The sequence below is a fragment of the Amblyomma americanum genome, chromosome 4, assembly GCF_052857255.1.
Source record: "Amblyomma americanum isolate KBUSLIRL-KWMA chromosome 4, ASM5285725v1, whole genome shotgun sequence".
NCBI classification, from domain to species: Eukaryota; Metazoa; Arthropoda; class Arachnida; order Ixodida; family Ixodidae; genus Amblyomma; species Amblyomma americanum.
This window is the reverse complement of record NC_135500.1, coordinates 94307046-94322033: the sequence shown is the minus strand read 5'-3', so window position 1 is coordinate 94322033 and position 14988 is coordinate 94307046. Positions and strand designations below refer to the sequence as shown.

General features: G+C 46.8%; 1 non-coding gene and 1 pseudogene across 1 annotated transcript; both read right to left on the bottom strand.

Annotated features, from left to right (window-relative positions):
* Nucleotides 1–2693: 2693 nt before the first annotated feature.
* LOC144129679 (uncharacterized) lies at nt 2694–3350 on the bottom strand (annotated as a pseudogene).
* Nucleotides 3351–3899: 549 nt separating this feature from the next.
* TRNAV-AAC (transfer RNA valine (anticodon AAC)) lies at nt 3900–3972 on the bottom strand. Its single transcript has one exon. It is a non-coding gene; the product is annotated as a tRNA-Val (tRNA).
* Between the last annotated feature and the right edge of the window lie 11016 nt (nt 3973–14988).

Sequence of the window (14988 nt, the reverse complement as noted above, 5' to 3'; positions counted from 1 at the left end):
CGCCTTTTCGGATACGTTTCCCGCCACGTGCTTCACCTGAAGGAGTGCCGTGTGACAGGATGCCGCTGCGGTGCATGCACAGCGTGTGGAAAAAAGAATGGATGTAAGACATGAGCTTGTAGTTATACGTCCCGCTCGGCAGTGTTTCGCTGAGAGTGTGATGTACATCAGGGCACAGAATGAACCTCCCGATTGGTTACCGGTCTTGGACGACCTGTCCTCTACGAGGCATTTTCAACTCCAATACACTAGACAGAATTAGACTAGAGCTTTTATCTCGTTGTATATAGCAGTGCTGCCTTTTTGAGTGATTGTGTGTATTTGCCAAGTCTGTAATTAAGAAAAAAAACGTCACCTTATCCGGTGCATGTCTGGTGCGGACCTACGAGCGACGTGATAACATTCTGTAACCGACTGGCAAGCACCTTTATGTATATCTTATAGTCGACATTTTTTAGACTTATAGGACGATAGTTTTCGACGCACAGTAAAATAACAGTGTCCTCAGTTTTGGGTATTAATACTATATGAGAAATCCTGAAAGACGGATGGGTCCTGTTGTACTCATAGCATTCAGCTATCACGCGCTGTAGGCAAGTAGCCATTCCAAATTTCAAAAAACTTGTATATGGCGGCACCAAAGCCATCCGGCCCAGGCGACTTACTGGCACTTAATTCGTCAACGGCTGCTTCTATTTCTGACATACTTATAGGCCTGAAGGGTAGCGGATCGGGCTAGTTGGTGCAGATTTTACATTTTCAGAAGCGCTAAAACACCGAGGACGCAGAGGGAACAGACAGTAGCGCTCGTCCCTGTCTGTTCCCTCTGCGTCCTCGGTGTTTTAGCGCTTCTGAAAATGTCAAAACTTATAGGCCTCTAAAGAGTCTGCTTGACGTCATCATCCAGAACAGGCATGAGCGGAAGAAAGTCGGCTCTGAAGTTGCCAATAGCATTTAATTTCTGGCTAAGCAGCTCTCTGTAATATTCCAAAAAGGCCCGCTCAACCAACGCCTTTTCACTGTTAACTTCATTGTGATAACAAATTTTGTTTATCTCTTTTTCCACCGCATGCCTCTTTTTCTCCGCTCAACGCTCGTTTTGTGGGCGTTTCACCCTGCCAGAGCCTCTCGGCACGTGCCCTTATCACTGCGCCATGGTACCTCTCTTCATCAATAAATTCAAGTTTACTTTTTATTTGTTTTATTTCTTGCGCGAGCGATCCCGGCTTGAAGATTTCTGCGCTTAACATGTAGTTTAGTTGGTTACGGAGTACTTTTTCTTGTTGTCTTTGATTGTGTCTCAGTACACACGCTCTTTGTATCGCGGCAAGTTTAAGATTACATTTAAATTGTTCCCATTCATATATGAAATTTCCCGATGTTCTCAGCAACAAGTCGCTGATATATTCCTTTGTTTCAGCAACAAATATTTCATCTTGCAATAACTTCTCATTTAATTTCCATAGCTGCCATTTGAATTTTGCCACTTTTTCCTTCCTACGAAAGGTGGCCATAACCAAAGGGTGGTCAGTAAAGCTTACATGTCAGATTTGATAACTGCAACGAACTGGCACCAACTCAACAGGGACATATATGCGGTCAAGTCTTGCATGAGAAACACCTTGAAAGTGCGTGAAATTTGCTTCGTCTTCTGGTGTCAGCACAGATCCAATGTCCTCTAGCCCATTTCCATTAACGATTTGCAGCAACAGTTCAGCACTACTGTCCCGTGAAGCTTGTTTAGTAGTTTTGTCTTCCGGTCTGCAGACACAAAGTCTGCAAGCAATATAACACGCCTTTCGCATGCCACGTACGATTCAATACTTTTAAAGGAACCTTCATGTTCATGACATCTATTCGGTGCATAGACACATATAGCTCTCCATGGCATTCCAGAAAAAATAAAATCACAGACAACAAGCTGCCCCGATTCACACGCTATCACAGATTCATCTACTGCGCTAGAATTACGGATCAAAATAACACAACCCCCCGAATTTTCCACCGCATGACAAACGCACAGGTTGTACCTATTAAGGAAAACTTCTACCATACGTTCAGTTTGTTCTACACTTTCAATTTTCATTTCTTGGACAGCCAGCAGATCAATATCGTTATCTAATAAAAGATGATTTAGCTGTTGCTGTTTTCGTCGCATTGAAACGCCTCTCACATTCAGTGTCGCGGCCTGTAGGCTACTTTCTAGATTGGCCGCCACTGAAAGCATGTGGAAGTCGCCGAAGATGTTACGTCTAAATTAAAGGAAGCCACGTTGCAAGTCCGTAATTTTCTCGCGCTGTTTAGGTGCACGTCGCAGTAGCCAGAAGGTGACTCCAGGCAGACACTGCTCCCGATCACCGACCGAGACACCGCTGCTGTGTTTGAAGCGTCCCCCCGCTACAGCGGAGGCATTGCAGCCGTAGTCCTCCGGTCAGGTGGCACATTAGGCTTCGGTTTGAAAGACGGCCGCCGTACTTGAAGGGCCTTTAGCGGGGGTTCCTCGTTGCCGTCCATATATTTGATGGCTTCTCCGTTGCGGTCGTCATGCGCCCGTTTTGCTGGCACGCTCGAATTCGGGGGCATGTCGACGTCCTCCGTTTCGCATGCGGTACTCTGCTGCGGATGGGAAGCTGGTTCTCCACCCGAGACGTCGCGTAGCTTCTCTACGTCTGTCGTCGCAGCATAGTCGGGCGTTACGTCCACCACGCCACAGTCCGCATTCGGCGTTCCATCCTGCCCGGGGAGTTCAGGGGTGTATCCTTCGAGGCCCCTTTAATGCTACCTTCACGCGTGGCTTCCGCGGCGTCTACCTCATCCATCAGGTGCTCTGCCATCTCATCCTTTCGGGCCGGGCCTGCCACGCTCGCGTAAGTATGTACGCACACACTGGGTCTCGTCGTGGCCGAAGCGACGGCAGATTCCGCAACGCGGCACACGGCACTCTCGACGTATATGCCCAGTGACTCGGCACCGAAGGCAGAGCGGAGCTCTACCAGGGACGTAAACAAGGGCAGGATCCTCGGCGACACGTAGCTGATGCGGCAGGTCCTCAATAGTAAGGCCTGCGTTTAACTTGAGCGTTGCGGAACGCGTCGTCGACGTTTTCTCGACGCAGCCTCTCACCTTCCACATGTCTTTAGCTATATCGGTCACTTTTCCGAACGGCGCCAACGCCAACCGCACGTCGTCATCGCGCACACCGTGTAGCTGAAAATACAGGTTCAGCCGGACACCCTGGTTGCTTGTATCAATGACCACAAAGCGGTGCTCCTTGACAGGGACGCATCGGCCTGCATAATTTTCTTTTTCCCTTCTTCATCCTTGAATGTTACCGCCCACACGTGATTCATTTGATAAGCACCGTGGGCTACTACTTCCGGCAGCAGTGACAAACGCGTTAGAGCCTCTCTGAAATGTTCAACACGAAAAGGCCGCGCTTGAGTATGGCCATGCAAGAAAACAATATTTAAAACTATCGAACCTGTAGGTAGATGTGGCAGAACCAGCTGGTAATCCTCGTTCGGCTTGTCTGTACACGTGATACCGCGGCTCGGCTGGGCCTCTGAAACCGCTCCTCGGAAGCCCATCGAAACACGTCCGTCACGCTCGGTGGACAGAAGTAGACTCCCGGATTTGATAACTACAGCAGAAGCACAGCTATCGAGCTGCATTTAAAGTGTAACGATCATGGAAGGAGTTTACAGTCGTGTCAGTTCCCTGGAACCGGTTGGGCGGCCTCAGAGAGAGCATGCGGCACTGCGGCGCGCAATAGAATGCCGACATTGCGCAGGTCAACGGATTTCCGCTAGAGCCTGTTATTCAATCAGCACTGTTTTTAGAGCTATGAGCGTTTTAACATTCAAGGCGCCAGACTGCCGGGCAAAAAAGAAAAAAAAACATGTGCCTGCCAGGGATCGAACCTGGGGCCTTCCGCGTGTTAGGCGGATGTGATAACCACTACACCACAAGCACAGCTACCGAGGTGCCTTTAAGGTGTAAAGGTCATCGAAGTTTGCGGCCGTGTCAGTTTCCTGCAACCGGTTTGGCGGCCTGAGTGAGAGCATGCGGCACTGCGGCGCACAATAGAATGCCGACGCTGCGCAGGCCGACGGATTTCCTCTAGTGCGTGTAATTCAATCAGCACTGTTTTTAGAGCTAAGAGCGTTTTATCACTCAAGGCTCGTGACTGCCGGGCAAAAAAAGAAAAAAAAAAAGAGTTCCCGCCTGGGATCGAATCTGGGACCTTCCGCGTATTAAGCGGATTTGATAACCACTACACCACAGGCACATTTTCCTTTATTGCCGGGCTTCGACAACATACACAAACAGAAATTTACATGATACCCCTTTCAGGGCGGAATCTGACACTCAACCAGCCGCTGCGGCTGGCTTCGTCATGTTAAATGTCTCTCAGGGACACCAAGGGTTCTACCCTCGAGAGCCATTCAGGAACTTGATCGGCCGCGTTTTTTTTTGCATTTCAATGAACTGGTGCACACTATCACGAAAGTAAATTTGGGCAGGCCTCGAATCCGGTTCACAGTAGTATCCAGCCATTTGCGAGCTCCAAATAGCGTGGAGACCCAAAAGCAATATTTTGTCATAAGGTACGCCATCTTCGCTTTGTAGAGGCAGATACCGTATTACATACGTGTCTAGAGGCAAGCCTTTCTTGAGCGTTCTTAGCAGTACATCCCAGAAAAAAACGCCTTCCCAGCAGTGCAAGAATGCATGATCAATTGTCTCTGGTTTCTTGCAAATCAAACAATCTGAGCCCCAAGGCAGAAAATTCCCTTTTTCTCTATAAATGTTTTCACTGCCAATGTTTCTGTGTGTAAATTAAAAACGAATGATTTAGCGGCCAGTTGTACCTGCATTTTCTTCAGCCGCTTCAACACATTACCGCCCTGGCCTCCAGGGTACATGGCCCTGTACAATGGTTCATGCAGAACAACATCACGTAAATCCTGATGGATGTTTTCCTTTTTACAGTAGAGAGGTACTGCTGTGATAAGCGAGCAGCCAGAAATCGAACGCTGATTACCGCTTCTCTGCTGTATTCAAAAATCCGACCTCGAATGTTTTCTGTTCCCACAATCCATTCTGGTAACGCATGGCCCAGCCTTACTTGAAAGACTGTACGCAAGAAGGGGTCACTCGCGTCAGGAAAAAATAAAAACTTGCTCACGATTTGGCTCAAAAACAGATGGCCCAGGCCTAGGCCTCCATCTTGTACACGTATAAACCAATTTATGCGGCTGCATCGTTCTCAGCTCGAGGCCCAGACAAACACTGCAAAAATGCGGTGCAGTTTCTGCACGTTAGACTGGCAAGTTGTAAAGCATTTCGTACATGAGTAGCCTAAACCAGACATTTCCCAAAAGAAGTCCACTGTGTGACCTATGTACATGATCATGATTAGCAGAATTTCAACAACTGCGCAACTAAAACTAAAAGTTAACGCAAAATAAACTCAAGCAGATTTTTTCAGGACCAAAAACAAGCCAATTAAATTTAATACTATTGTTAAATATGGTGGACAACAAATTGATATTTTACATGAACATAAGATCCTAGGAGTTATTTTTTCATCTCATCTTAGGTGGGATTCGCAAGCCCATAGCCTCTGTAGAAAACTCTCTGCAACAACTGGAGCACTCTCTCGTTGCCGAACACTTCTCCCTACGAAAATAAAGCTGCAAATATATTACGCTCTATTTTCATCTCATTTAAATTACTGTAGCCTTATTTGGCTTACCACAACAAAAACAAACATTTAAAAATACTTGCACTACAAAAAAAGGCCATTCGCTATATTGCCAATGTTTCGTTCCTACACTCGACCCAAATGCTATTTCCCTCATACAAAATCGTCAGTGCTAAGAACATATATGATTTCCGTATTTCGCGTCCTTTCTTCTTCTCAACTACTGAGAAGAAGAATTTTCGGGTACAAACTGCAAGCCTTTCACCGAAAAAAACAGTTATACCTACTCGTAATACTGAATTATGGCATATACCGCATTTCCGTACAATCTACAAATTTCAGTCATTGCAGCACAACCTCCCACAAATACTAAATCAGCATCAATATGCCAAGATAATTTCATTTAAACAGCTTCAAGAATCCTTTTCCAGGCTATAAGTAGTCGCGTTTCTGATATATGTTTGCTTCACTGACCTATTATTTCTCGTACCTGTATGCTATCTTGATTTCAGTTAGGATTGTACAAATCTACAGTTTTATTCAAATATCTATGTATGATGTGTTCTTGGGTTATTTCTGATAATATTTAGAAACTAAGCTTGTTTGTGTTTTGAATATTACTCAAAGTTAATATTGTATAGTATCTGCTGTTCTAGATCTTTCCATTGTTTCTCTTAACTATTGTTAACAACTATGTCGGACTGTCTTGTAGAGGTTATCTGGGCCATGTCAAGCTGTGATTTCACAGCTTTTAGGCCAGATATGCTTCCAAACATCTGGTAAAATAAAATGAATTGAATTGAATTGAATTACAGAATCTCTTCCTCTATAGAAGCGGCTTCCCGACTTTCCTCTCTTTACGCTGCCCGTTCTGCCTTCTGTGCTGCGCGTTCATTGTCTACCCAGTCCCTCAGTTCTGCACCAGACAAAGCACAGTTGCGCGCCCGGCCTGGCTACACGCTCGAGGTCCACCGTCCCTCAAGCTTAGCTCTCTGCGTGAATACGGGTCTGCCAATCGGCCCTCTCGCTGACGGATCATGGCAGGCTAGCCAAAACGTGATGTAATTAATGGGACCAGGTGGCTCCAGGAGCTCGGGGAAATAAGCAGGACGCATTCACCATAACGACAATGTTTTCTTGAGCGGCGAGGACAAAGGCATACCCCGACCACTTGCACACTGACACAAATACAGTACGGGCACTTACAAGCTAGAGATGACAAGGTGAGCACCAGCGTCCTATTATGGGTTCAGTTGCGACAGTCGTTGTCGGCGCCAAAGCCCAGGGCGGCGCAGGTACAGCCCGTCACCGGGGAAGTATCAGCAGGCAACCGGTTCGCGGTGATGTCCTGGATACCCAGAGGCCGGCACCAGAATGCAGGAGCGCGTCTGTAGGCCGCCTGGCTACCGGGATACTGGAGTCAGCAGGCGGGTGCTCGTCGGTAGGCCGCCTGGCTGCGGGAGGCTAGAGTAAGCGGGCAGGGTGGCGTCGTCCTGCGCGGGCAGCCAGACCCCGGACCTTAATGCCCGGCCGGTGCAGGCAAGCTGGCCTTTGGTAAACGCCGAGCTCCAAAAGACGTCCCGCCACTCAGCCACCCACTGCCACGATCGCCTCGAAGGCGAGCTCCAACGTTCGATCGTGCATGCACACCGGCTCGCCCCGCACGCGGCCATACATTTTTCTTTGTCCGCTCGGAACCCACAGTGGCACAACACACATAATCACACTCTCAACGCTTACTTAAGACGGACTGAGATATTGCAGGCGCATGTTACTGGAGTATTTAGATCTAAGTGTGATACGTTTGGTGAGAGATCATTGATAGAAATTGTTCGGCGATAGGGAAGCCGAAATGGAACTTCAATGGAAACGTAGGCCTATTATGTGTGACTGGAAGGCCCGACTAGCTGAGGTGCAGGTCAACTGAGGCCTTGATTGACAGAAAGAAAAAAATGACTTTAATAACGGCCAGATTTTTCAGACTCATAATATTAATAAAATGTGCCTTGCTTCCGCGAACCAGAGTGCCTGAGCTAGAGCCGGCTCCTACATCTGTAGTACTGTGCACGATCCATCAATTCGCCACCAATGCGTCAGAATTCAGAGGGGAAATTAATTCTAATATTTGTTGGCAATGGGGCAGCATTAGCAGCTGTCTATGCCTTCACCGGTAGGGACGTCACTTCCTGCCTGGTGACGCCACTTTTCTCCTGCCCATTGGAAAGGTCCATTCTGGTGGCGCCGCTTCCTCCTGGCACTCGCAAGGTTCTGGACTGGTGTCGTCACTTCCTTCCAGCCAATATGTGAGTTATATCACCGACGACACCCTTCGGCCCCATTGGGCTTCCGATGCTGCAGCGTTAATATGGCTTTCAGAATTATAAGTTGCAGGGAAGAGTACAGTGCTCTCTAAGAGCCTTGCACAGAGAGCGGAAACATTACGCAGCACTTTCTATTAACTCGAGCGATACTTCCGATAAGATGTTCTTTCTCTTATGATGGTTGCCACTGTTTCCTCTATTCAAGGAAAATCACAAAAAAAGGAGATGCGTGAAATATGTGAGCGTATATTCGTCGTCCCCAAATGCACTGTTCGGACCTATGCAGCTCGACGATTCAAGACGTGCGCGAAAATAAAAACGGTTGTCGCCAATAGGTTTGCATGGGATTCCTGCGATGTTCATGAAGTTTTTGCCCTCCGCGCGATGAACATTTTAATTGAAGGTGACCACTTTGTTAGAAACTAACTGTTTCCTGTTAAGCAGCGAATACATTTATTGATAACTGATGCTTGCATGGGGCATTCGCCAGAAAAGAAAAACACGAAATTAACTATTAGGTGACATCAATTAATCCCCTCCTTTTTTTTACTGAGCACTAATGAAAATTTGTTGTTTTCTGATGAGAGTTTATTTTATTATTGTCAACTCAGTGTAAAGGTGTAAAGAGCACCTTTACGTAACGTAGTGTGCCACATCGTTCCTGCTTAGTAACATCTGCCAATATCACCGCTGCGAGTCCGGTGGCTAAATAAATTCACGCGGACAATTAGAAAAAAAGAGGAAAGTCTCCTGACCAAACAGCCTGTTTGTATTGACATGGTAACGCCACCACCACACATTGACACTCCACTGCAATTTCGGTTAAACTGGGGTTTGTTAATCCGTCAAAACTTTCTCGCATCAATACATTCTAGTTTGTAATGTTTAGTGTTTTGGTTCGTGTTTTAGCCTAAAAATAACATGCGTTTACTTAATGTTTTCACTAGTGTTCATGTTTTCTGCTAAATAAAGTAGTTATTTTTTTTTGCTGTCGCCTACATGATATGTGCTAGCTTACAGCGGTCGAGAAATTTGTGTTGGGTCCCTGAAGGTGGGCGTTCGTGTTTCATGCTTTATGCTAAACAAACAAGCTTTAAAACTTTCAAGCTTCTAAGCGAGTTACAAAACTCCCAGAGAAATCTCTTTCGTGGAGCACCCAGCTTATTGGGCCTAGCACTACGAGGACCGTCGGTTGTGACGCATCAGCCGCAGCCGAAAAGTGCGCACATGAGCGGCTTTTACTGACACGCGAGCATCCCAGGCATCCCATCCCAACAGCTTTAGACTCCGATATCAGGGTTAGAAACTCGCTTGGCAGGAAAGAAAAGGATGCAGAAAAAAAAAACTTCCCGTACAGCAAAGACATAAACAGCGTCTAACATTTAAACTATCTTTGGAATGTTTTCGTCGGACTCAACGCAGTCACATATGCGTATTTTCGCCTTCCACCGACGCGTATGTCGAGCTCTGGGCACACTGATAGCAGGGCCATCCTTCCCTGTACACCGGCTGGCCAATCATGTTGCCTCTGCGTGCGAGGCAAACAAAATTAATAAAAACAGGTCGAGGCCGACGCCTAGCGATCGATGCACTAAAGATTATTTTTATGTAGGAATATCTTCGACCTCTGTTATAGCATTTCAAGGGTAAATACAGAGCTTAGAGAAATAACAGCATCAATTAACATGCTTAGGCAATTCTTTGAAAATCTCGACGAAACAATGTAGGGCTATATGTTATCCTTAGTTATTTTCTTGTATGTTGCGTACCTGCCTGTATATCCTTACGGCCGCAAAGATCAGTCATAGTTATTGCATAATCCCACATATTGGTGAAGTATTGAAAGCGACACGTAAAAAGATGGAGAAAAGGCAGAAATGTTGGCTGTATAGGGTTTTTGGTTTGCGCCAAGAGATGCTTGGACCAACTCGTGTCTCGGTATCATCACGTGGAGACAGTAGTGAACTGCACAAGCACGCGTGCGTTTTTCCTCGAACACCATATGAGAGACCACCCTGGACTTTCCTCTCAGAAACATTCATGAAGGCTTTGAGTTACTTGTGCATGTTAGTGCGTGTGCGATGGTGGTTTCACTATTTTGTCGTTGAGATTAAGTATATGGCTCCCTCCACCCTCGCAAAAATTTGCATTTTCTCTATATCCGCTTAAGAAAATCATTACTCCTTCCTCTTACCACTAGAGTACTAGGGCAGGCCAGACGCATGTTGCTGCTCCCGAGCTCTCCACATGCAGATACATTCTGCATGTTTACAGCTTGTGCACAGTACAATGGTGGGACGTTCTAATGCCTGACGTTCAGGAACTGACCGAATTTTTCCCGGTTCATTTTGTTTCTCTATTAAAAACAAGTGAAAACTTCGACCCAAATGCTGCTGAATGAATAAATACCGATATCCGGAGCTTGTTTACTCAGGAGCCATTGGCGAGCGGATTTGTTTCTGAGAGGAAATCGTTGTTTTTCCGCCACGAGTTTTACCAGTCTCAAGAGCTGAAAGCAATTTTTACGGGACGATATTATGCGGGAGTTAGCATGCGGGAGCAGTTCTGTTTCATAAAAAGAAAAAAGAAAACAGCTAATATGTTGGCTGGTCGCTCGGTCGGTCGCGATGTTTTTGGGGCTTGTGACATAGCAGGAAATGCGTGTTATTATATAGCCAGCGCGAATTGAAGAACTACGGTCGCGCGGATAAGTATATAGACAAAAAGACATCAGAAACTCGAAAGTAGGTCGTGGAAAGAGTTGGTCAGTTATGGAGCCCGAAATGACGCGCTCTGATTGGACCGAGCCGAAATGATTTCCCTGCAGGACCTGCAATGCCTTCAGTTGTGTCGCCACCTGTTGGCACTAGCGTGGAAGCAGAAGCTCTGGGGGGTTAACTTTATAAAGAACCTTGATGGTGTCAGTGGAGTTGCAGCTGAAAACATCGAGAGCACGAAGGTAAGGTAGTTAGAATGGGGAGGGGTGAAAAGCGGCCGGGGAAGCATGGTCCCGAGCTGATCGCGTAGGCTAAATTTTGTAGCGAGAGCTACACTAGACTACCTGTCGAGCATTTCGCCGTACATGGGAGAGGACAGTTGTGCGCATGCGCCGTTGCCATGGCAACCGAAGAGGAGCAAAGTGCCGCGTGCGCTTCGCCGTCGCCGCGGCCGTGCGTCCGCTTCAGCGTCAGAGCCGAGCGTGACGTCACGCGGATGAGCAGTTTTCCGCTTGCGCCGATACCATGGTAACACGAGAGACCCCACAGGTGCTCTGCGTTCTTCGTCGCCGACTCGCCGCCCGCCTCTCTATCTCCCAAACCCCGCGTCGCATGAGCAGGATCGCGTATAAAAGGCGGAGTTGTAGTGGGCGTCTGTATCACAACGTTTGGCATGCATGCAAAAAGGAAAGTCCAGCCGCTGCTAAACGGCGGTATATACAAGAAAAGATCATCTCTTCCGATCCTGAGGTTGTCGCCTAGCAGTTGGCTTGAACGAAATAAGAAAGCTGGAGGCTATGTGTATGTGAAAAAAGTAATCACCGCTGTAAGACATCTCCCCTCGATCGCGGTGAATAATGGTGAAACCTGCTGTGTTCGGCTTCTGGAAAGCGGCTTTATAATCCATGGAGTCTACGTGGCATTGGGAACATCTGTCAAGCAGACGATTGATTTCGTTGCCACGTGTATACCAGCCTACCGCACGGTTTCACAGTTGTGTGAGACTTTGGGTGATTTCAACAAGAAACAGGACTCTCGTATGAAAAAAATGTTTGACTTTAATTTAGCTTCGGACCCTCAAGTCCAGACTACACAATGGAGAACTAGTATAGAGCGTGTATACTAAAGAGGCTCTACAAAATCGAAATACTGCATCGACAAAATTGAGACCGCTGCATGCTAATTCACAGATCGCCGGGCAGTCTTCGTCTCTGTCAAGCAAAATGAATGAAAGATGTGTATACCCACTGTCTCTCATTGCTAAACATACAGTAACCACAACAAGCTCACCCAGGGAAACGTACCTCTCGCTACGTATATGCTGGCATAGCGGAGCTAAGCCACTGGCAATTTTTACCACTGGGGCGAGGATGAGCCCGTTTCGCTTATCGCGCGTTCTCTGTGAGTGTCAAAGAATGAATCTTTACCATAAAATAATGTTTCGCCAACTTGCATTATTATTCCAGTGAAATATGCTGCTTCACGAGCCCAGTTTGCATTAAATAGCTGGGCTGAAGCGCGTTTTGTGCGTGCACATTTCGACAAGCTGCACAGGATGTCTGGGACGCCATAGTGGAAGGTTTCGGAACAATTTGAACCACCTGGGTTGCTTAAACGTGCACTGACTCTCTGCTTTGCGCCGCCATCGAAACGCAGCCATTACGGTGAGACGAGCAGGTTGTAATGCGTGCCATATGACCTCGAAACTGCTGTCGTATTGGCTAAAGGCGCCCCAATGCACAAACCAGTTTTTGTCGCTGCTTGCCAACCTGTAGCATGTTTTCCATCTTGACGCTCATGTAAGCAGAGACGGAAGAGGGTGGGCAAGGAGGGCCTCCCTTCTCCCCCAATCATTTTTTCATTTTTTCAGATGGGGCAGCGCCCCCGTCTCCATTTGCTGGCACTTAGATCAGAGTGCTGACAATTGAAATACTTCATTTCTAGGACTCTTTTAATGCAAAACAGAGCTGGGCTGAGCTACTTGGCTTCGTATACCCAGTTGTAAAACATTTCGTATATGAGTAACCGAAACCAGTCATGTCCCAAAAGAAGTTTACTATCTGACCCATGTACATGATCATGATTAGCATAATTTAAACATACTGCACAAACTCTTTTATTGCCATTGATCACTCCTCGTGCGTAAAGCTTCCCGTCTAGAAAGCTTCCCATTTCAATTCGATTTATATTGCCCTGAATCTTTGCACCGTTTCTTCGTTCGAATTCAAAACCGCTGGCACGCGGCCTTATCATTTTTTTTTAATGCGAAATGTGACCAGACTTATCTCCATTGATCGTGGCCATGTGCAAATGCTTCCACATTTTTCTAGGTTGTTGTAATTACTTTTGGTTCCTTATCTCGAAGGTTCCTTGCAAGCTTTAAATTGAGCGCGGCCAAGTACTGCAGGCATTCAGCCCGATGACCGCCGAGTCATCCAGTTCTGAGTAGACGCGAGTCAGCTTCTTAAACAGTTTCATTTGGAAGTCTTTTCGTTGTCTGTCGTTCTGCTGGAGCGTCTTCACGATAACGAAACAATTTGCATCAACCTTTCAAATATGGTAAATCAATAATAACAAAATATAAAATTTATTGTGTAAATGAGCATTAAATGAATAACAAAATAAGCTGGAAGTCTTGCCCCTCACTCAAAACAAAATGTTCGGGGTTCATCCCTGTAAGCAATCTCCGACGATTCTAGAGAGTGAAGTAACACATCTGGCATGGAAAGCGTTTATTTACAAGTGAGGGGGAAAACGTCCAGAATTAGTAATACAACACACAAGGTTTAAGTGTTTTCTTTTTGCCCGTTCTCGCTATCCTCCTGATTTATACCCTTAAGCAAAAAGACAATCCTTGTGAGGCAATAAAGACGTACAACCGATGCTGTCAGTGCAACAGAATGATCAGAACAACGAATTTTTGGCTCATCACCAATTGTGTGTAAAATATCTGCTGCAGATTCTGCATTCGAGCGCGTTCAGTTGAACGCATCTGTAAGTGTGTTTTCAAGGACGTTCACTAGACTGTAAAATGATACTGACGGATATAAAAAAGCCCCCGAGGTCCAACTCATTACTTGCCTCAGCTTGAAGTTCTTCGGGAATGTTGCGTTTACAACAGACACATGCTGCTCTGCAAGCTTCACAATGAGTTGTCAAAACACGCTTCCTAGCCACATAGAATGCAAAGTAATAAATCAGCCGCGCATCGCAATGTCGCACAGCATGGCTGTGATGGTCTACAGCCACTTTTGCCGTTGAAGGCATCTGGCCCTCGCATGATAAAACACTGCTACAGAGACTCCAACACAGGCGACGAAACGAACTGAACTGACTAACTCCTACGGCGTGTGCAAGGCCGACACGGATGACCGGGTGAGCATACCGCGCCGCTAGTAGCAGAGCCACATTTCCCCTAGCGGCATCAGTGCGCAGAGGGTTCACGCGCGGCCGAGAGAAAGCGCCTCGGTCTACACAACTTCCCTATTCTAGCCACCCTAACGTAGGTTTCTCTTCCTAATTTTTTTCCTCCGGTTAATGGGCGCTACTTGCGTTCGTCTTGCAGTCGGTGCACTTTCTTACGAAGGTCTAAAATGCTTCACTGCGCTAACTGGAGTCCAATGGTTCCTTAAGAGGCAACCACTAAAAATGTTGAACAACGAATTTTTGGCTCATCACCAATTCTGTGTAAAATATCTGTTGCAGATTCTGCATTCGAGCGCGTTCAGTTGAACGCATCTGTAAGTGTGTTTTCAAGGACGTTCACTAGACTGTAAAATGATACTGACGGATATAAAAAAGCCCCCGAGGTCCAACTCATTACTTGCCTCAGCTTGAAGTTCTTCGGGAATGTTGCGTTTACAACAGACACATGCTGCTCTGCAAGCTTCACAATGAGTTGTCAAAACACGCTTCCTAGCCACATAGAATGCAAAGTAATAAATCAGCCGCGCATCGCAATGTCGCACAGCATGGCTGTGATGGTCTACAGCCACTTTTGCCGTTGAAGGCATCTGGCCCTCGCATGATAAAACACTGCTACAGACACTCCAACACAGGCGACGAAACGAACTGAACTGACTAACTCCTACGGCGTGTGCAAGGCCGACACGGATGACCGGGTGAGCATACCGCGCCGCTAGTAGCAGAGCCACATTTCCCCTAGCGGCATCAGTGCGCAGAGGGTTCACGCGCGGCCGAGAGAAAGCGCCTCGGTCTACACAACTTCCCTATTCTAGCCACC